The 21,818-nt window shown below is 48.2% G+C and overlaps 2 long non-coding RNA genes across 2 annotated transcripts in view; both read left to right on the forward strand.

Moving 5' to 3' along the window:
* Window positions 1-13,238, forward strand: part of LOC146425414 (uncharacterized) — a 442,571-nt gene extending 429,333 nt beyond the window's left edge. The window contains exon 2 of the long non-coding RNA XR_014846624.1: window positions 13,162-13,238. This is a non-coding gene — a long non-coding RNA (uncharacterized LOC146425414). The remainder of the gene's footprint in view (window positions 1-13,161) is intronic.
* Window positions 2,245-4,310, forward strand: LOC146425422 (uncharacterized). The gene is made up of 2 exons (XR_014846649.1): window positions 2,245-2,680; window positions 3,987-4,310. It is a non-coding gene; the product is annotated as an uncharacterized LOC146425422 (long non-coding RNA).
* Window positions 13,239-21,818: the final 8,580 nt, after the last annotated feature.

Below are 21,818 nucleotides of genomic sequence, written 5' to 3' on the forward strand. Positions count from 1 at the left end.
CCAATGACAGACCAAAATTTGCTATTACTGTGCTTGCAGTCAACAATGCTGAACCTGCAAAGAGATTTCAATGGAAAGTGTTACCTCAGGGCATGAAGAATAGCCCAACTATCTGTCAATGCTATGCCGCTCAGGCTTTATCCGGATTCCGTGAGCAGTTTCCCAAGGCACTCTACTACCATTATATGGACGATATCCTGGTGGCAGCATCCACCCAGGACGAGCTGCAGAGGTTACAGCCTCAATTGCTCATTGCCCTGCATTCCTATGGGTTGTAAGGGGCTCTAGAGAAAGTTCAACAACAGCCTCCTTGGAAGTATTTGGGAGTCAAAATTTTGGATCAAACTATACAACACCAAGAGGTGCAATCCTCAGACTCTATTAAGACCCTGAATGATGCCCAGAAATTGCTGGGTATCATCAATTGGTTAAAACCCTATTTAGGACTAACCACCATGCAACTTTCCCTGCTTTTTAATATTTTAAAGGGGGACTCTGATCTAAACTCACCTGAGCAATTGACTCCTGAGGCGCGATGAGTTCTGGATGGGGTGCAGCAGGCCATTTCTGCTTGTTAGGTTTATCGAGTGGATCCTTCCATTGATATCCCTGTTTTCATAACTGCTCCAGACCTCCATCCTACAGGTATCATTGGCCAGTGGAACAAACAATGGGATGATCCTTTGCATATCCTGGAATGGGTCTTTTTGCCCCATCAGCCAAAAAAGACAGCACCCACATTGTTCAAATTCATTGCTTGTCTGATAATTAAATGCCGTCATCGGTGTTTACAATTGATGGCAGCAGATGCTGCAATGATTGTTGTTCCGGTATCGCGGGACAGCTTTGAATGGAGCCTTGCTAATAGCGCTCCTTTGCAAAGTGCACTGCAAAACTTCTCAGGGCAGATTGCTTATTACCTGCCCAGCCACAAATTGCTGCAGCTGGCAAATTCAACCAGCTTCACTTTGCAGCCAAAGAACAGTCGGGTGCCAGTTCACAGACCCACCATCTTCACGGATGGTTCTGGGAAAACAGGAAAGGCCATTGTTACCTGGAAGAAGGGATCTGAGTGTCAGGTGCTGAAAGGCCACGAGTCAGGCTCCGCCCAGCTGGTTGAATTGAAGGCAGTTGCCATGGCTTTTCAGCGATTGTCTCAGGTACTTTTGAATTTGGTCACTGACTCTGCTTACGTAGCAGATATAACTAAACATTTAGATTGTTCACTTCTAAAGGAAGTCAATAATGCTGCTCTGTTTTCACTATTGCCAACTTTGTGGAGTGCAATTCAAGCTCGAGTGCACCCATATTACATTCTGCACATTCGAAACCACACCAACTTACCAGGTTTTATAACAGAAGGCAATGCCAGGGCTGACATGCTAGCCAACCCTGCATGGGTGGCACCTCAGCCTGACAAAATTGCACAAGCCAAGGCATCTCACAATTTCTTTCATCAGACTGCACATACCCTGCAGAAGCAGTTTCAATTGACGCCAACTGAGGCTCGTGACATTGTCAGTGCTTGTGCTGATTGCCACGGACTCGCTGCACCTCTGCCACCGGGGGTAAACCCCAGAGGCCTAAAGGCCTTGCAGCTTTGGCAGACGGATGTGACACACATTCCTGAATTTTCCCAGTTTAAATATGTGCGTGTGTCTATTGACACTTTCTCCTCAGCCATGTGGGCCTCTGCTCATACCGGAGAGAAAGGCCGCGATGTCATTGCCCATTGGAAATTGGCTTTCTCGGTCCTGGGGGTGCCAGCCACTGTGAAAACCAATAATGGTCCTGCCTACACCTCGCAGAAGATGTGGCAGTTCTTACACCTATGGGGTGTAGACCATGAATTTGGTATTCCGCATTCTCCTACTGGCCAAGCCATTGTCGAACGCGCTCATGGTAATTTGAAGCGTGTTTTGGAAAAACAAAAAGGGGGAATGCATGGAGAAACCCCACAGAGCCGATTGGAAAAATCTTTTTATACAATTAATCACCTCACAGTGCCACCAAATTCGAATAATCCTGTTATCTTGAACCATTTTTTCTCATTGCAGTCATCAGGCGAGACGCACCTGCCCCGGGCGAAGGTCTGGGTACAGAATCTACTTACTAATACCTCGGAAGGCCCGTGTGAGCTTATTGCTTGGGGTCGTGGGTATGCTTGCGTTTCCACAGATACTGGGGTATGGTGGCTGCCTGAAAGATGCATTCGCCCTGACCTGTGGCGCCAGAGACAGACAGAACCAGCAACCTCAAAATGATGACCAGAATGCAGAACATCAACCGAATGATCCTTCTGATGATAGCCAGGATATCAACCATCAGGTGGATCGTCCTTCCACAAGCAGAGGCTGAACTTTAAGTTTCCTTTGTTATGGAGTCAGAAAGCAAGGACTTTGAAAGCTGTATTTAGAATTAATTTCTGATAGAACTGTGATGTAGAATTGGGTGTGCTAGATGTATCACCCTTGGTATTGCTGGAGAGTCTCTCTGTCCACTTTAATTCAGCATCTGATTTGGGCTCTGTTCGGTAACTGGCCACTACCGAGCAGACCCCTTATCAGTATCCAACTTGGGCTCTGTTTGGAAACTGGCCATTACGAAGGAGGTCCTTTATGCTGTGTTTGTTCTCCCTTCTGCAAGGGACCCACAGAAGATTACAAACGACACCTTTTTGGTCTTGTCATGGGTTTGAGACAGGACCTTGCCAGGAGGACGCACGAAAAGGGCAAACAGGCTTCAAGCTTAAAGTTGCAAAAAGTGTTTAATTACCTAACAGAATTGGAGGATAAATGCAAGGCAAAAATATACTTTTCATACATTATTTTGTTCACTCCCCCCTCCCTCTTACGAACCTATAGTATTCACCTCCTTTCTTCTTCTACAATCTACAAGCCGGGTGGGGGGGGCAGGGTGTGGGGTCTCTTTTCAGTTTACAGAGCAGATTCTCAAATTTACTCATCACCACAATTTTTCTATTACAAATACTCTTTATCTCTACTTGTTTCTCTCTCTCTTCAGATAGTTTTCTGCTCTCACTCCCACCCTCTTAAGAAGCAGTCTCTGCACTCACCCCCCCCCCCTTTTCCCTCTTTGCAAACTAGCAACACAGACAGGGGGTAGGTTGAGGGGTCTTTTGGTCAGTCCAATCAGGAAAAGAGGTTCTCTACTTAGCCAGGGGTCCTTCCCACGAGAGACAGTCCTCTAGGAACTTCTTTGGCGTGGGTCTAATCTCATGAGCAACATCTCGCCCGAATTTTTGCTGCAACATGAGTTTTTTGTCCATAAGGTGCTGTGCAGACTCTCCCGAGCTGAGGCCAGGCTGCTTCCATGCCAGGAGCAAGGCCTATCTCTCTCAGTCAAGGCCTTTTGCAATTTTAACTCTTAGATGAGACTCTCACTGGTTTACAGTCTTTTCTAGGCATCCACCTCCTCCTCTGGAGAGAGCTGTGGGTGTATTTCTGCATCCTTATGGACTCCATGGGCTGCAGGAGGAATTTCTGGCTCTCCCATAGCTTCCACCATGGCTAGCAGAAAGTTTCAGCTCTGGTGCCGGAAGCACTGGAGCACCTCTTTCTCTCTCTTTCTTCACTGACCTTGGTAACCTCCATGCTGTTCTCTCTCACATATTTTCACCTGCACTTCCTCCTCCTCCAACTACAAAGTGAAAGAAGTGCGCGCCTGCTTTGTTTTGACTTTTTCTTAAATATGTTTTCACAGAGGCGAAACCAGCACCTCCAATTGGCCCAAACTTGGCCGGCAGCATGTCCATCACCTTCAGAGCCATCAGAGATTGGCTCTGCTGGACTTGATGTAAAAACTTTCAGAACTTGCACTCAGGACACACAGGAGCCATCTTTGTGCCACACCCCACCTCTCAGACACCTCCTTAGGCCTACTAGAACAGCTTCTGAGGGGTCCAAATTTCTCCTAGATGTTAAAAACACTTCGCTGATATTTTGGGCCAATCAAAACTACCACAGGTCTTTACACAAAAAGCAAGAATTGTGGATACTGAAAAGCTGCTAGCAGAAGGTTTTCCCTGCTTCTTGCAGTATTCTGTGAGAATCTCTCCTTTCTCATGCAAGCTGTGAAAACAGTCAGATGGTTTTTGTATATAATATCTAAACACCTGCTGTATTCCTCATCTATTTGGGTTTAAGGCAGAGAGTGTTTGGAATTGGGCCTTGTAGGACTTCAGCCAATCACCCCAGGAGGTGGGTGGGCACTGACCAATCACCTATGGGATTTTAGCACATATAAGCAGAAGTTGTAAACAATAAACACTGTCTGTGCTTGCAACTGGATCTGTGTCAGTGCCTGCTGCATTCTCTCCGTCCTGGGTACTACAGCATGTCCTAGGTTGCAATATAGATGTAGTTAAGTATTCTATTACCACCAGCTGTGGGCCGTTAGCTGCTATCACCTGCTAATGACCCACTCCGGATGACAGGCAATGGGCCATCCGTTAGCTGTTACCAGCTGCTAATGACCCACCCCGCATGACAGGCAATGGGCCATCAGGGACCCACCGTGTGACTCATGGACTTATCTCATCCCATTGTGGGATGCTCTGCCCAGGAGGGAGGAACCAGGTGTTCCCACCTGGATATAACCTGGCCTTGGAACTGCCTGAGCTAGCCCTGTCTACTGGGTTTCCAGAGGACCAGAGCTACTACTGGATCTTCAGCTGGAGACTAGACCTTCACAGGATCACCGCTTCAACTGGACTACTTCAGTTGGACTGCTACTACCACCCTAACAGGGTGTTAGGTTGTATCTGACTTTGTCAGTGCTTTTCCTTGTATTATTTCACTTATTTTTAATTTCAATATTGACTTGTGATCTCCCACTGGTTTGTTTTCAAACCAACACATATTTTTGGCGCCCAATGTGGGGCACGACCTGGGGAAACTCAGAAAATCCTATCACCATCCTATCATGGCTATCACCATGATGCTCAGCCTGTCTATGTGGGTAATGTATCTTACCCTTTATATTTTCCCTCAAATGGGAAACTATCTAGCCGTTGTATTGCTCCTGTTGCGACCAGGGAATGGCATGAGAATTGCTGTATTGGTTTATTATGCCTATTGCATGGTAACCTGTGAGGCGATGAATACCATTCGGAATATATACTCGGCTTTGTCTGCCTGGCCTAACCTGAGCTGCTTCGTCTGGGACCTCCTCAGCAATCGCACCCACCCTCTGGGGCTAGGAGGAGAGAGTGGTTTCTTCCAGCATTTCAGGCCAGGCACAGCCATTTTTGACAACATTGAGTTCTCTCTGGATGCTAGGGATGGCATAATGTTTTTGTCAGTTCTGTTCTCTTTGACCAGCACTGTGTACCTCATGCTGAAGAACAGAACAATACTTTGTCTTCTTGAGGAGGAGAAACGAAGCAAATCAGCAGGCAAGAGGAAAAGAACCAAAGGAGCAGTCGACGTCTCAACACAGACCATCACCAAATCAGAACAGCCAAAGCCAGTAGCAGTTGCCCCCGTCCAGAAAAAGAAATCCAAGAGCAAATCAGTCCGCACAGCGACTGATGAGGATGCGGCAGGACCATCTCACCCAGCAGAAGAGACAGAGCCGGAGATCATCACTCGCTCTCTATCCCTGGGGGAGCTGCGGGACCTACGGAGGGAATTCACCCGGCAGGCAAATGAGTCCATCTTAACCTGGCTGCTCCGCATCTGGGATGCCGCCGCTAATGACACCATTCTGGACGGAAGTGAGGCCAGGCAACTGGGATCCCTGTCCCAGGATGTGGTTATTGACCAGGGGATTGGGAAAACCCAGGAAACTCTCAGCCTCTGGCGGCGATTGCTGGCAAGTGTACGGGACAGATATCTCTGCAAAGAAGACCTCCAGATGTACCAAAGAAAATGGAACACAATAGAACAAGGTATCCGATGCCTGAGGGAATTGGCCGTGCTAGAGATCATTTTCTCGGGCAACGAGAGATTCCCCAAGAGCCCAGATAATGTCCGGTGCACTTCACAAATGTGGCTAAGATTCGCGCGGCTCGGACCAGAGATATACTCTCGTTACCTGGCAACATTGCAGTGGAGGGAAGGCGAAGACCAGGTGGGCGTGTTAACAAACAAACTGAGAATTTACGAGGACACTGTCACCGCTCCACTACGGACCCAGGTCTCATCGGTAGAAACAAACTTGGCCGCGCAAGTCCGGAGCTTAATTGAAGAGAGCCACCAGAAACTAAAGAAAGAGCTCAAAGAAGGATTTTTTCATGCCACACCGAAACCAACCAGAGTCTCTGCCATCAGGAGCAGACGTACTCCAGCCAGGGAAAGAAAACAAACTCACACAGCAACACTGGAGAGAAGCTCCTTGCACATCTTCAGAGTGTGTGTAGGAAACTTCTGCTTCTGGGATAATTCTGTGATTTTTTATCGTATAAAAATATGGCGTTTTGGTCTGAGTGTCTGCCAGAAGTTTTCACTGTCTGTGTCTGTGTCCTTACAGTGGTTACTGTCTGGGTGTCTGTCAAAAGCTTTCACTGTCCACTTTGCTAATAGTTTTAAACCATTTCCTATCTTGCTCTGATACACTATCTCATTACTTTCATTCATAAAACCCCAATTCCTTGTTTGGTGTGTGGAATACCATGTTGGTATGGTATCTCATGGTTGTGTGACCCTTGAGTGCATATTGAGTGTCTTAATCGTAGAAGAAAATACTAGAGTCAGTCACAGCTCTGATATCTCCTGTATGAGAAGTGTTGTTTGCAGGAGTTGAGAGCTGTGTGAGAAGTGTTGTTCACGAGGGTTGAGAGCTGAGGAAAGTAAGATTTGTATTCTTGCTTTCATGAACAATTAAGGTTACATTACACCCTGGAGTGTTTGTGTCACTGGTTCAAAGTCACATGGTGCGAAAGGGTCTCCCTGGGGTTGTATTGTAGCCACATGACAAAAGCTCCTAGCCTTAGATTGGGAACAGCGAGACCCAAAAGAATATTTGTCAATCCAGTACCCTGGTCAATCCTATATTTAACTTGTAGAATTAGTAGATGTGCGTCCTGGACTTTGTGTGAGTGTATTCATTATGGCCAAAGGTGGTATTGTATCTCATCCAGGAGGAGAACTGGGTGTCAAAGTTGTATGGAAAAAGGAATCTGAGCCCGGGGATGGAGGAATCGTAGAGAAGTAAAAGTTGTAAAATTGGTGTGTGGGAAGCAATTAGGGATTCCCAAGACTTGGGAAGTTACAGAGGAAGATTAGCAAACGGTTGTAGAATATTGCCAAAAGACATATCAGTGGAAGGCAGAAAAAGCCAGGAAGAAATAGGATCTTCAGGTAATGTAGTTAGAATTTGCGGCGAGAGAAAGCGAGCGGCAGTCTCAATGTGAGTTATAAAGCAAGCTCCATTTATTTCACGGTATGAGTGGCTTATATACTGTTACAGTGTTTCTATTTATATCACACAGGTTACAATCTACATTCTTCTCACACATTCAGAGATCCTCCTTAGTTACTCCTTATTATTCTCACGAAATTCTCTCACAGCCTAGAGGCACAGCTGTGGCTTTCAGATATCTTTCTCACGGTCACTTTCTCAGGGCTCTACTGAGGCCTATGTTCAGCTTGTTCAGTTAACATATGTCTTGCTGGTACAAGCTTTATTCTGCAACAAGGTAACAAACAAATAGTAAAGAAAAGCCTGTTAGGATGTGTACTAGCACACTGGAAAAAAATTAGGGGGTGTACTGGGAAGAACTATGAGAAAAGCAGATTTAATTAGGTACTGTAATCAGTGATGGCCCCTATACAAATTAGAGTCAGAGGAAAAATGGCCTGTGAATGGAACTTTAGATTACAACACTTTGTTGCAGTTAATGTTGTCTTCAAGGAGGGAAAACAAATGGTATGAAGTCATGTATGTGATTATGTCTTTTACTCTAAGAAATATGCCTGAGTGGCAGAGGGAATGTGGCATAAATCTGGCTCCACAAGACTCTTTAGTGTTAGCATTAGAAAAAGATAACAAGCGGAAAATGAAGAGGCATTGTTCTGCATGTAGTATAGGGCAGAGGTGTTTGAAGTTGGCAGATAAGCATGAAGAAGACAGTGTTATAGATGTTCAGGATTTACAACGTAGCTATTCAAGGCCAGCTGCACACTCTACTATAACTGTTCCCCCCTCCCCCCGTCAAGCCCAAGCACTAGTGAAGATGAGATTGAGTTCAGGGGCTCCAATAACAGCATGAACTAGAAGTAAAACAAAAAAGGTTTTGCCTCTAATAGTCCCTCTGAGGGAAGTAATAGGTCCTGGGGGAGAAGCAATGTGAGTGAAAGTTCCCTTTTCCACTAGTGATTTTGATGCCTTAATAATTTCTAGTTTTTACCTCTTCATGTATTTGTAACCTGGTGTAGTTCTGTGCTTCCTATAAAGTGCTAAAAACCTCTATTCCCAATAGCTTTAGCCACAACAATCCCTCTGAATAGAAAATCCAAGGGCACATTTGTTTCCCTAGGGCCCAAAAATATGAACACAACGGTGAAAGGGGGCAAGCGGGCCTGGGGTGGTTAACATCGTTGCCTAAGGGTGGGATTGGTGAATTAGGGACCAATATGCTAATACGACAGAACTTATAAAAGGTGAAGGGCTCGTGACCCAGTGTCCATTTTGGGTGTAGTCCCTTCGAGGGGGACTTTGCTTGCCCGAATGTATCTTGAAGGCCTTGAATAAATTTGTCCGCTTTATATACTCCTAATTTGTCTTGGCCTCTGTTTCAGGTAGCCTGTTTTATGCATCAATTTGAATAGCTGGAGAGAAGTTGTTAGAAATTACAGAGATGATCCCAGTAAAGTTGCAAAAAGGTTTGAGTCAGTTGTAAGGAACCAGGACCCTGATTGGGGTGATGTTGATTTAATGTTATCAGAGCTTACAGAAACAGAAAAGTGTGGAGGTTTTACCTCCGAGTTGCCAGCCAGAGGGCCGGCCGTGGGGGGCAGGGACAGCTTGTGCTGCCTCACTCACGGTGAGAGGAAGATCAGCCTATGAGCCCCTGCGGCAATGTCATTACCCCAGGCTCCTCCCCCGCCCCTTCTCCATATATGGGTTGCTTCTGAACGGTTCCTCTTTGTTCTCCCCCTTGAGTTGTACGCCATTAGTCGGTTTGAGTTATGTATCCTCCCCTCCTTTGTAATGATTGGTTGTTCCCCCTGTCCCTCTTCCCTATGGCTTTCCTGGTTGGTCTGCGTGCCAAACCACTCCCTCCTTCCCTCCCCCTTAGAACCCTATGCCACTGAGTGCTCAGGGGCCATCTTGCCACACGAATCTCCGTGCCTGACACCAACTGCCGCCGACAGCTTGCAGCCTCCGGAGCTCCAGACCCCGCTCCCGTCCCTGCCTCTCCACCCCGTCTCTCCTTCCCCGGACCTTCCCTGCTGCTCCGCACAATAAACCACTGGAGAACCGCAGACTGCCTGCTGTGCGTCTTTCTGCCACCGCGCTCCCCGGCCTACCCGCCTGCTCTTTCTTTTTATTTACTATTACAAGTGGTGCCTTCAACGTGACCCTCCGAGCCCACTTTCTCTTTCGAAGAGAAGAGTGAAGATCCCTTGGGCCAACTGAGCTAACCAGAGGGACTGAGCCACCCGGACGCAAGCGAAGTGCAGTGTTCCCGGTGAGCGGCGAGCTAGCTCATGAAGTCCGGACCTGCCCAACATCAAGCTCCAGACTGATGCAATCTAGTTCCCCAGCTCATAGCGGCAGCGGAGAACACTGCATGGGTGAGGCAAAACTTTCCTTTTTTCCCCTTTCCTACTAACCCTAACCCCTCGCGAGTGGCAGAAATGGGCTGGCATGTAACATCTACGCCATGCCTAACAAAAGGACGCGCCTTTTCGTTAACCCCATTATTTAGTTAACCTATCCCAAAATTTAATAAGGGTGAATGTTCCATCTTCCCACCTTCCTTCCCCTTTATCCTCCCCCTTTCTAACAAAAGAGCTTAGCGAGTGCAGTTGGGCGGCACTCGCCGACCCCTTTTGTTCCCCCTTGCTGCTTGTCCCCCTCGGCTGAGTTTTGAGCGAAGCGGCTCAGCTGATGCGAATGGCAGTCCCCTTATAGCCTGGGATGACACGTCGCGGTGCTCCTAGAACCCTTCATCTAGCAGCCTGCCTTGGCGCTCCGCTTAGGTTGTCTGAGAGAAGACGCCGACGCGGTTTCTTGAACCCCTTATCAGAAATTTGCTTTAGCGTATTCCCCAGACCTTTCCACTGTTTGGGGAAAATTCTCCCCAAGCTTCTACCCTATAACCCTTCAAACCTAATCCATTGCCCTTGGGTTGATGGCGTACCGACGGCAACGAATCCTTTTTCCTTACCCCTCTTTCCCTAACCCACTTAAATCTCACCCCATTGCCCTTGACTGGGACCTTGTGTCTCAGCCAACGGTCACGAAGCGTGCCCTTGGCGGAGACTCTGTGTTTTCGTCAATAGCCGCAAAATCTTTCCCTTACTCTTGACTGAGACCTAGTTGGCTGGTTTCAGTCAACAGCTGCCCCTTTTCCCTTATCCTTTCGCCCTTGTCTGGAATTTTGATGTCCGGCTTCGGTCAACGGTTTTTCACCAATTTGGCCCTTGACCGTTGCCTTGATGTCCGGTTTTAGCCAACGGCAACCTTTCCTTCCCCTTCTTTCCCTAACCTTATCCCCACAAATTCGAAAACCCCCAAAATGGCGGTGGGGGGCTCTCTTTCAACATCTTAAAATGGCGTGCTCGGGTCCCCTGAAGCTGCTCCTTTTCCCCATAATCCCTCACGTTTCCCGCTTCCTGCTCTCCCTTCCCGCCTTTTACTCTCTCCTTCCCGCCGATTATGTCCCCCTCCCCCATGCTGTTTCGGGTGCCTGCGAACATCTAAGCACTGCCAACCGCCATCTGCTCTAACTGTGTCTCAAGTAGTGTCTCCACAGATCAAACCAATACGTGCTGCTACCAGAGACGCTACCAGAAAACATCAAGAAAAGCCACCGGCAGGCAGAGACACCAGAGCTGAAAATCACGAAAAACTTCTGCCGGCAGCTCCAGACCACCGAGCTGAAAAATAAAATTTGCACAAACCCCTTCCCCCATAAAGAGCTCTCCAAGAGTTTCCCTATCCAATAAAGTTATTTATACTTGTGTTTCTTCATTTGTTGTAAACCGAACTTTTACTCTGAAATCGTGTAAATTGCCTCAAGCACATTTTGTGCAGTTCAATTGTAATTCGGCATTTACATTTAACATCAATAGATCTCAGAGTAAAATGTTCAAATTGTTCTCCTTTCCCTCATTTAGTTAGTAAAAAAAGGGGAAGTGTGGAGGTTTTACCTCCGAGTTGCCAGCCAGAGGGCCGGCCATGGGGGGCAGGGACAGCTTGTGCTGCCTCACTCACGGTGAGAGGAAGATCAGCCTGTGAGCCCCTGTGGCAATGTCATTACCCCAGGCTCCTCCCCCGCCCCTTCTCCATATATGGGTTGCTTCTGAACGGTTCCTCTTTGTTCTCCCCCTTGAGTTGTACACCATTAGTCGGTTTGAGTTATGTATCCTCCCCTCCTTTGTAATGATTGGTTGTTCCCCCTGTCCCTCTTCCCTATGGCTTTCCCGGTTGGTCTGTGTGCCAAACCACTCCCTCCTTCCCTCCCCCTTAGAACCCTATGCCACTGAGTGCTCAGGGGCCATCTTGCCACATGAATCTCCGTGCCCGACACCAACTGCCGCCAACAGCTTGCAGCCTCCGGAGCTCCAGACCCCGCTCCCGTCCCTGCCTCTCCGCCCTGTCTCTCCTTCCCCGGACCTTCCCTGCTGCTCCGCACAATAAACCACTGGAGAACCGCAGACTGCCTGCTGTGCGTCTTTCTGCCGCCGCGCTCCCCGGCCTACCCACCTGCTCTTTCTTTTTATTTACTATTGCAGAAAAGGAATTTGTAATAAAAACAGCCAAAGCACATGTAGAGGGGCAAATTGCTAGCGGAGCCCTGCAGGGTACAACAGAACAGGTTGTGGTGGTTTTGATTGGCCCAAAACATCAGCAAAGTATTTTTTGACATCTGGGAGAAATTTGGACCCCTCAGAAGCTGTTGTAGTAGGCCTGGGGAGGTGTCTGAGGGGTGGGGAGTGGCACAAAGATGGCTCCTGTGTGTCCTGAGTGAAAGTTCTGGAAGTTTTTCATCAAGTCCAGCAGAGCCAATCTCTGATGGCTCTGAAGGTGATAGACATGCTGCTGGCCAAGTTTGGGCCAATTAGAGGTGCTAGTTACGCCTCTGTGAAAACATATTTAAGAAAAAATCAAAACAAGGCAGGCACGCACTTCTTTGTAGTTGGAGGAGGAGGAGGTGGAGGTAAAAATATGTGAAGGGAAAACAGCATGGAGATGCCAAGGTCAGTGAAGAAGGTGGGGCAGGAGGTGCTCCAGGTGCCGGAGCTGAAAACCTTCTGCTAGCTGTGGTGAAGGCCATGGGGGGCAGGAGGTCCCCCTGCAGCCCATGGAATCCACAAGGATGCAGAAATCCACCCACAGCCCACGCCAGAGGAACAGGTGGATGCCTGGAAAAAACTGTGAACCAGTGGGAGTCTCATCTAAGAGCTAAAACTGAAAATGCCTTGCAAGGGAGAGAAAGGCCTTGCTCCTGGGATGGAAGCAGCCTGGCCTCGGCTCAGGAGGGTCTGCACAGCACCCTATGGACAAAGAGAGTCATGTTGCAGCAGAATTCGGGCAGGATGTTGCTCGTGAGGTTGGACCCATGCCAAAGAAGTTCCCAGAGGACTGTCTCTTGTGGGAGGGACCCCATGGCTAAGTAGAGAACCCCCTCTCCCTGATGGACTGACCAGAAAACACCTCTCACCCTGCCCCCTGTCTGTGTTGCTGGTTTGGAAAGAGGGAAGGGGGGTGAGCAGAGAGACTGCTTCTTAAGAGGGTGGGGGGTGAGAGCAGAAAAAACTGTCTGGAGAGAGACAGAAAGAGAAATAAGTAGAGATAAAGAGTATTTGTAGTAGAAGAATTGTGGTGATTAATAGATTTATGGATCTGCTCTGTGGACTGAGAAAATACCTCACACCCTGCCTCCCTACCCGGGCTTGTTGGTTATAAAAGAGGAAAGGGGGTGAACACTATGGGTTCGTAAGAGGGAGGGGGGAGTGAACAAAATAGTGTATGAAAAGTTTATTTTTGCCTTACATTTATCCTCCAACTCTGCTAGGTAATTAAATCACTTTTTGCAATTTTAAGTTTAGAGCCTGTTTGCCCTTTCTTCGTGTGTCCTATCTCATTTAACTCACGAGATTGGTGTGTATTTTTACAGGTTTTTTCCTGTAGCAAGAGAGAGTCGAGGTGCCTGGCGTTTAGTCAGGGTCAAACCCCGACACAGGTGTTTCCCACTTCCAATCCCCAGTGGAACCTGAATGATGAAAGAGATTATGCACTGCTGGTTAGGTATCGAAATTTGATTAAAATCAGGTTGGAAAATGCTATTCCAAAGGCAGTGAATTGGTCAATGATATTCCAGGTTAAACAAGGATGACAGGAGTCTCCTACTGCTTTTATGGAAAGACTTCTTGCAGCCTTGCAGAAATATACAACCCTGGACCCCTCATCAGACATGGGAAAGCAGCAGTTAGTTTCTCTAATGTTAGGGCAATCAAGCCCAGACATCAGATCTAAACTTCAGAAGATGAAAGAACCTGCAAACAGGGACCTGGAACCATTAATGGGAGAAGCCTGGAGATTGTACAATAACAGGGACAAGCAAGAACAGAAAAAGCTGACCACAGCTATAGTGGCTGTGCTGGATCAGCATCAGAATGGTGGGCGTGGTCGGGGACTGAGCAGAGGCAGAGGTAGAGGTGGAAGCAGCAGGGGAAGCTCAAATCAATCACATCCCAGACTGGGACCAAATCAGTGTGTATATTGTAAAAAAGCAGGACACTGGAAGTGCCAGTGCCCTGAACTTGCACATCAAGTGCAAGAGACTATCACTGCAGCTGTGGATAGTAGTGATTGACAGAGACTGGTGTGTCCTGCCCTAGCAGATCCGCTGGTTAAAATGCAACTAGGGAATGATAAAGAAATTGAATTTTTGATAGATACTGGAGCCACATTTTCAGTTTTGAATCAAGCTTTGGTGCCTAAAGGTGAAAAATACATTAAAGTCAAGGGAGCCATGGGCCAACCAGAAAATGCATTCTTTTTATAACCACTTGAATACAAAATTGGGAAAAGGATGGGAATACATCAATTCCTCTATTTACCTAATTCACCTAAACCTTTGCTAGGCAGAGATTTACTCGAAAATTTAGAGGCAATAATTGAATTTAAAGAAGGTGAAATAAAATTTAAAGTGCCAGAAGACAAATTAGTTTTAGCATTAGGATTAACAATTGAGACAGAGAGAGGAAACAATGACACCTATTTAGAACAAATATTGAACCAGGTGTACCCAGGGGTGTGGAATACTGATATTCCAGGAAGATCAAAATTAGCTGACCCCATTAAAATTGAATTACAAGCAGGAGCCAGACCAGTGACTAAGAAACAGTATCCCCTAAGACTGGAAGATAGAAAAGGAATAGAGCCCATAATCAATAAACTTCTAGCATCAGGACTATTGAAAAAATGTGAGTCAGAGTTTAATACCCCCATATTGCCAGTGAAGAAACCTAATGGAGCCTACAGACTAGTACAAGATCTGCGAGCAGTTAATGGAATCACCAAAAGTCTCCATCCAGTGGTAGCTAATCCTTACACACTGTTAACAAAATTACGAGAGGATTTAATCTGCTTTTCAGGCATAGATCTCAAAGATGCCTTCTTCTGCTTACCTCTCGCAGAAGAGAGTCAGATGATTTTTGAATTTGAATGGGAAAATCCTAGTACAGGAAGGAAAAGCCAGCTTACCTGGACAGTGTTACCTCAAGGGTTCAAAAACAGTCCCGCGCTTTTTGGAAATCAATTGGCTGAAGAATTAGAGCAATGGCAATCTCCACCTGGGGAAGGTACAGTTCTACAATATGTAGATGACTTGTTGGTTGCTACAAAAACTTCTAAAGAGTGCCTTGAGTGGACAGTGAGCCTGTTGAACTTTTTGGGATTGAATGGCTATTGATTTTCTCAACAGAAAGCTCAACTGGTGCAACAACAGGTGACCTACCTCGGATATGAGATTTCTGGAGGACAACGATCTCTGGGAGCTGCACAGAAGGAAGCAATCTGCCAAACACCTAAGCCACAGACTGTAAGAGAACTTCGCACTTTCCTTGGAATAACAGGGTGGTGCCAACTGTGGTTGTACAATTATGGATTGATTATGAGACCTTTATATGAACTGGTAAAGATTTCTAAAAATGCTGTGGTGTGGACTCCCGAAGCTGACAAGGCCTTCAAAGAATTGAAGTGTGAACTCATGAGAGCTCCAGCCCTCGGACTTCCTGACGTGAGTAAGCCTTTTTGGCTGTTCTCACATGAGAGGCAAGGAATAGCCCTGGGAGTCTTAGCACAGCAGTTGGGCCCCTATAAAAGGGCAGTAGCATATTTCTCCAAGCAACTGGACACTGTGAGCAAGGGGTGGCCTGCCTGCCTTAGAGCAGTTGCAGCAGTTATAATGAACATTGAAGAAGCAAGAAAATTCACGCTAGGACAAAAGATGACTGTTCTAGTGTCACACACAGTGTCGGCTGTCCTAGAGCAGAAAGGAAATCACTGGTTGTCTCCTTCAAGATTTCTGAAATATCAAGCGGTTCTGGCCGAATCTGATGACATTGACATTCAAGTAACTAACATTGTTAACCCTGCTTCCTTTCTGCAAGGAAAATCTGAAGCTGAACCAGTGGTACACGATTGCCTGGAAACCATTGAGGCTGTGTACTCCAGCCGCCCAGATCTGAAAGAAGAACTGCTCCCGGATGCCCACAGCTGGTTTATTGACAGCAGCAATTTCATGAAGCAAGGGACGCCAATGGCTGGGTGTCCTAGGTTGCAATATAGATGTAGTTAAGTATTCTATTACCACCAGCTGTGGGCCGTTAGCTGCTATCACCTGCTAATGACCCACTCCGGATGACAGGCAATGGGCCATCCGTTAGCTATTATCAGCTGTTAACGACCCACCCCGCATGACAGGCAATGGGCCATCAGGGACCCACCGTGTGACTCATGGACTTATCTCATCCCATTGTGGGATGCTCTGCCCAGGGGGGAGGAACCAGGTGTTCCCATGTGGATATAACCTGGCCTTGGAACTGCCTGAGCTAGCCCTGTCTACTGGGTTCCCAGAGGACCAGAGGTACCACTGGATCTTCAGCTGGAGACTAGACCTTCACAGGATCACCACTTCAACTGGACTACTTCAGTTGGACTGCTACTACCACCCTAACAGGGTGTTAGGTTGTATCTGACTTTGTCAGTGCTTTTCCTTGTATTATTTCACTTATTTTTAATTTCAATATTGACTTGTGATCTCCCACTGGTTTGTTTTCAAACCAACACATATTTTGGCGCCCAACGTGGGGCACGACCTGGGGAAACTCAGAAAATCTTATCACCATGATGCTCAGCCTGTCTATGTGGGTAATGTATCTTACCCTCTATATCTTCCCTCAAATGGGAAACTATCTACCCGTCATATTGCTCCTGTTGCGACCAGGGAATGGCATGAGAATTGCTGTATTGGTTTATTATGCCTATTGCATGGTAACCTGTGAGGCAATGAATACCATCCGGAATATATACTCGACTTTGTCTGCCTGGCCTAACCTGAGCTGCTACGTCTGGGACCTCCTTGGAAATCGCACCCACCCTCTGAGGCTAGGAGGAGAGAGCGGTTTCTTCCAGCCTTTCAGGTCAGGCACAGCTGTTTTTGAGGATATTGAGTTCTCTCTGGATGCTAGGGATGGCATAATCTTTTTGTTAGTTCTGTTTTCTTTGACCAGCACTGTGTACCTCATGCTGAAGATCAGAACAATATCTTGTCTTCTTGAGGAGGAGAAACAAAGCAAATCAGCAGGAAAGAGGAAGAGAACCAAAAGGGCAGTGGACGTCTCAACACAGACCATTACCAAATCAGAACAGCCGAAGCCTGTAGCAGTTGCCCCCGTCCAGAAAAAGAAATCCAAGAGCAAATCAGTCCGCACAGCGACTGATGAGGATGCGGCAGGACCATCTCACCCAGCAGAAGAGACAGAGCCAGAGATCATCACTCGCTCTCTATCCCTGGGGGAACTGCGTGACCTACGGAGGGAATTCACCCGGCAGGCGAATGAGTCCATCTTGACCTGGCTGCTCCGTATCTGGGATGCCGCCGCTAATGACACCATTCTGGATGGAAGTGAGGCCAGGCAACTGGGATCCCTGTCCCAGGATGTGGTTATTGACCAGGGGATTGGGAAAACCCAGGAAACTCTCAGCCTCTGGCGGAGATTGCTGCTGAGTGTACGGGACAGATACCTCTGCAAAGAAGACCTCCAGATGCACCAAAGAAAATGGAACACAATAGAACAAGGTATCCGATGCCTGAGGGAATTGGCCGTGCTAGAGATCATTTTCTCGGACAACGAGAGATTCCCCAAGAACCCAGATAATGTCCAGTGCACTTCACAAATGTGGCTAAGATTCGCACGGCTTGGACCAGAGATATACTCTCGTTACCTGGCAACACTGCAGTGGAGGGAAGGTGAAGACCAGGTGGGCGTGTTAACAAACAAACTGAGAATTTATGAGGACACTGTCACCGCTCCACTACGCACTCAGGTCTCATCAGTGGAAACAAACCTGGCCGAGCAAGTCCAGAGCTTGATTGAAGAGAGCCTCCAGAAACTAAGGAAAGAGTTCAAAGAAGGATTTTTCCATGTCACACCGAAACCAACCAGAGTCTCTGCCATCAGGAGCAGACGTCCCCCAGCCAGGGAAAGAAAACAAACTCCACGACGTGACCTCTGGTTTTTCCTGCAGGAGCATGGGGAAGACATGAGAAAGTGGGATAGGAAACCCACCTCCTCCTTAGCAGCCCGGGTACGTGAACTGAAAAAAGAAACATCCACTTCAGGAGGCTCATCTAGGTACAACACTGCCCCAGTCTCTTGTGGACAGAACCCCCGACAGAATGGAAAGGATAATATGACTGATCCTCTTGAAGGAACCTCAGGAACACATTTACGGGAGAAGAGCACCACGCACCAAAAACAGGATTAGAGGAACCCTGCCTCTAGCCAGGTAGAGGAAAGGGATAATCGGATCTATTGGACTGTGTGGATCCGATGGCCTGGCACGTCTGACCCACAAAGATACACGGCTTTGGTTGACACCGGCGCTCAGTGCACCCTGATGCCATCCAGGTATGTGGGGACCGAATCCATTTCCATTTCTGGGGTGACAGGAGGATCCCAGCAGCTGACTGTACTGGAAGCTGAAGTGAGTTTAACTGGGAACGAGTGGCAGAAACACCCCATTGTGACTGGTCCAGATGCCCCGTGCATCCTCGGCATAGATTATCTCAGGAGTGGATATTTCAAAGACCCAAAGGGACATCGCTGGGCTTTTGGGATAGCAGCCGTAGAGACGGAAGACATAAGACAACTGAATACCCTGCCCGGTCTCTCAGATAACCCGTCTGCTGTAGGACTACTGAGAATTGAAGAACAGCGGGTACCAATTGCTACAGCAACAGTGCACCGCCGGCAATACCACACTGACAGAGACTCTGTGGCCCCCATCCATAAGATGATTCGGGATCTGGAGAGCCAAGGGGTGGTCAGCAAGGCTCACTCACCCTTTAACAGCCCTATATGGCCGGTGCGTAAGTCCAGTGAAGAATGGAGACTGACAGTGGATTACCGTGGCCTGAATGAAGTCACACCACCACTGAGTGCTGTTGTACCGGACATGTTGGAACTTCAGTACGAGCTGGAATCCAAGGCAGCAAAGTGGTATGCGACCATCGACATTGCCAATGCCTTTTTCTCCATTCCTCTGGCAGCAGAGTGCAGACCTCAGTTTGCTTTCACCTGGAGAGGTGTGCAGTACACATGGAACCGACTGCCCCAGGGGTGGAAGCACAGTCCCACCATCTGCCATGGACTGATCCAGGCTGCACTGGAAAAGGGTGAGGCTCCAGAACATCTGCAGTATATTGATGACATCATTGTGTGTGGGGACACAGCAACGGAAGTATTTGGGAAAGGAGAGAAAATCATCAGAATTCTCCTGGAAGCCGGTTTCGCCATCAAGAAGAGCAAAGTCAAGGGACCTGCCCGAGAGATCCAGTTCCTGGGAGTAAAGTGGCAAGACGGACGGCGTCAGATTCCTTCTGAGGTCATCAATAAGATCATCGCAATGTCTCCACCAACTAACAAGAAGGAAACACAAGCTTTCCTAGGCGCCATAGGCTTTTGGAGAATGCACATCCCTGAGTACAGCCAGATCGTGAGTCCTCTCTACCTCATAACCCGCAAGAAGAACGATTTCCGCTGGGGCCCTGAACAGCAGCAAGCCTTCACCCAGATCAAACAGGAGATCGCTCATGCGGTAGCCCTGGGACCAGTCAGGACAGGACCAGAGGTAAAGAATGTGCTTTACTCTGCAGCCGGAAGCCATGGTCTGTCCTGGAGCCTTTGGCAGAAGGTGCCTGGCGAGACCCGAGGTCGACCACTGGGATTCTGGAGTCGAAGTTACAGAGGGTCTGAAGTCAACTACACTCCCACCGAGAAAGAAATCTTGGCAGCTTACGAAGGAGTCCAAGCCGCCTCAGAGGTGATCGGCACAGAAACACACCTTCTCCTTGCACCCCGACTGCCAGTGCTGGGGTGGATGTTCAAGGGAAGGGTTCCCTCTACCCACCATGCCACTGATGCCACGTGGAGCAAATGGATTGCCCTCATCACACAGCGCGCCCGTATTGGAAACCCAAATCACCCTGGGATTCTGGAAATCATAACAAACTGGCCTGAAGGTGAGACTTTTAAATTATCTTCAGAAGAAGCAGAGGAGAAAGTAGCACGTGCCGAGGAAGCACCCCCGTATAACGAGCTGCCGGAGAGTGAAAGACGCTATGCCCTCTTCACCGATGGTTCCTGCCGAATTGTAGGCGCAGATCGGAAATGGAAAGCTGCAGTATGGAGCCCCACACGACAAGCTGTACAGGCTACCGAGGGACAAGGTGGATCGAGTCAAGTCGCAGAGCTTAAAGCCATCCAACTGGCTTTGGATATTGCCGAACGAGAGAAATGGCCAAGGCTCTATCTCTACACTGACTCCTGGATGGTAGCCAACGCGCTATGGGGATGGTTAGATCGCTGGAGAAAGGCTAACTGGCAGCGCAGAGGAAAACCCATCTGGGCTGCTGAGATTTGGCAGGACATCGCCGCCCGGGCAGAAAAGCTGACCGTGAAAGTTCGACACGTGGATGCACATGTACCTAAGAGTCGGGCTAATGAAGAGCATCGTAACAACGAGCAGGTGGACCGAGCTGCCAAGGTGGAAGTGTCACAGGTGGATCTGGACTGGCAGCACAAAGGAGAATTATTTCTAGCTCGTTGGGCCCATGATGCCTCTGGTCATCAAGGGAGAGATGCGACATACAGGTGGGCTCGTGACCGAGGGGTGGACTTGACCATGGACAACATCTCACAGGTCATCCAAAGCTGTGAGACTTGTGCTGCAATCAAACAGGCCAAGCGGGTGAAGCCTCTGTGGTATGGTGGACGATGGTCAAAGTACAGGTATGGGGAAGTATGGCAAGTTGACTACATCACACTTCCCCAAACCCGCCAAGGAAAGCGCTATGTGTTGACCATGGTGGAAGCAACCACAGGATGGTTAGAGACCTACCCTGTGCCTCATGCTACTGCCCGGAACACCATCTTGGGTCTGGAAAAGCAAGTCCTGTGGAGACATGGTACCCCTGAGAGAATCGAGTCTGACAATGGAACCCATTTCAAGAATGGCCTCATAAGCACCTGGGCTAGAGAACACGGAATTGAATGGATATACCATATCCCCTATCACGCACCAGCTGCCGGGAAAGTTGAACGGTGCAATGGACTACTTAAGACAACTTTGAAGGCACTTGGCGGGGGAACCTTCAAAAATTGGGAACTGAACTTAGCAAAGGCCACCTGGATGGTTAACACAAGGGGTTCTATCAATCGAGCCGGTCCTGCCGAGTCCGAACCTTTGCACATAGTGGATGGAGATAAAGTCCCTGTGGTACACGTAAGAGGTTTCTTAGGAAAGACTGTTTGGATTAGTCCTACCTCAGGCAAAGGCAAACCCATCCGTGGAGTGGTTTTTGCCCAAGGATCTGGTTATACTTGGTGGGTGATGAAGGCAGATGGGGAAACCTGTTGTGTACCACAAGGAGACCTTATCTTGAGTGAGAACTCTGTAGATGGTAATAGAATAAGGGGTGGATAATGTCCTAGGTTGCAATATAGATGTAGTTAAGTATTCTATTACCACCAGCTGTGGGCCGTTAGCTGCTATCACCTGCTAATGACCCACTCCGGATGACAGGCAATGGGCCATCCGTTAGCTATTATCAGCTGTTAACGACCCACCCCGCATGACAGGCAATGGGCCATCAGGGACCCACCGTGTGACTCGTGGACTTATCTCATCCCATTGTGGGATGCTCTGCCCAGGGGGGAGGAACCAGGTGTTCCCACGTGGATATAACCTGGCCTTGGAACTGCCTGAGCTAGCCCTGTCTACTGGGTTCCCAGAGGACGAGAGCTACCACTGGATCTTCAGCTGGAGACTAGACCTTCACAGGATCACCGCTTCAACTGGACTACTTCAGTTGGACTGCTACTACCACCCTA

The sequence above is a fragment of the Lichenostomus cassidix genome, chromosome W (assembly GCF_008360975.1).
Source record: "Lichenostomus cassidix isolate B80296 chromosome W, HeHo_3.0, whole genome shotgun sequence".
NCBI classification, from domain to species: Eukaryota; Metazoa; Chordata; class Aves; order Passeriformes; family Meliphagidae; genus Lichenostomus; species Lichenostomus cassidix.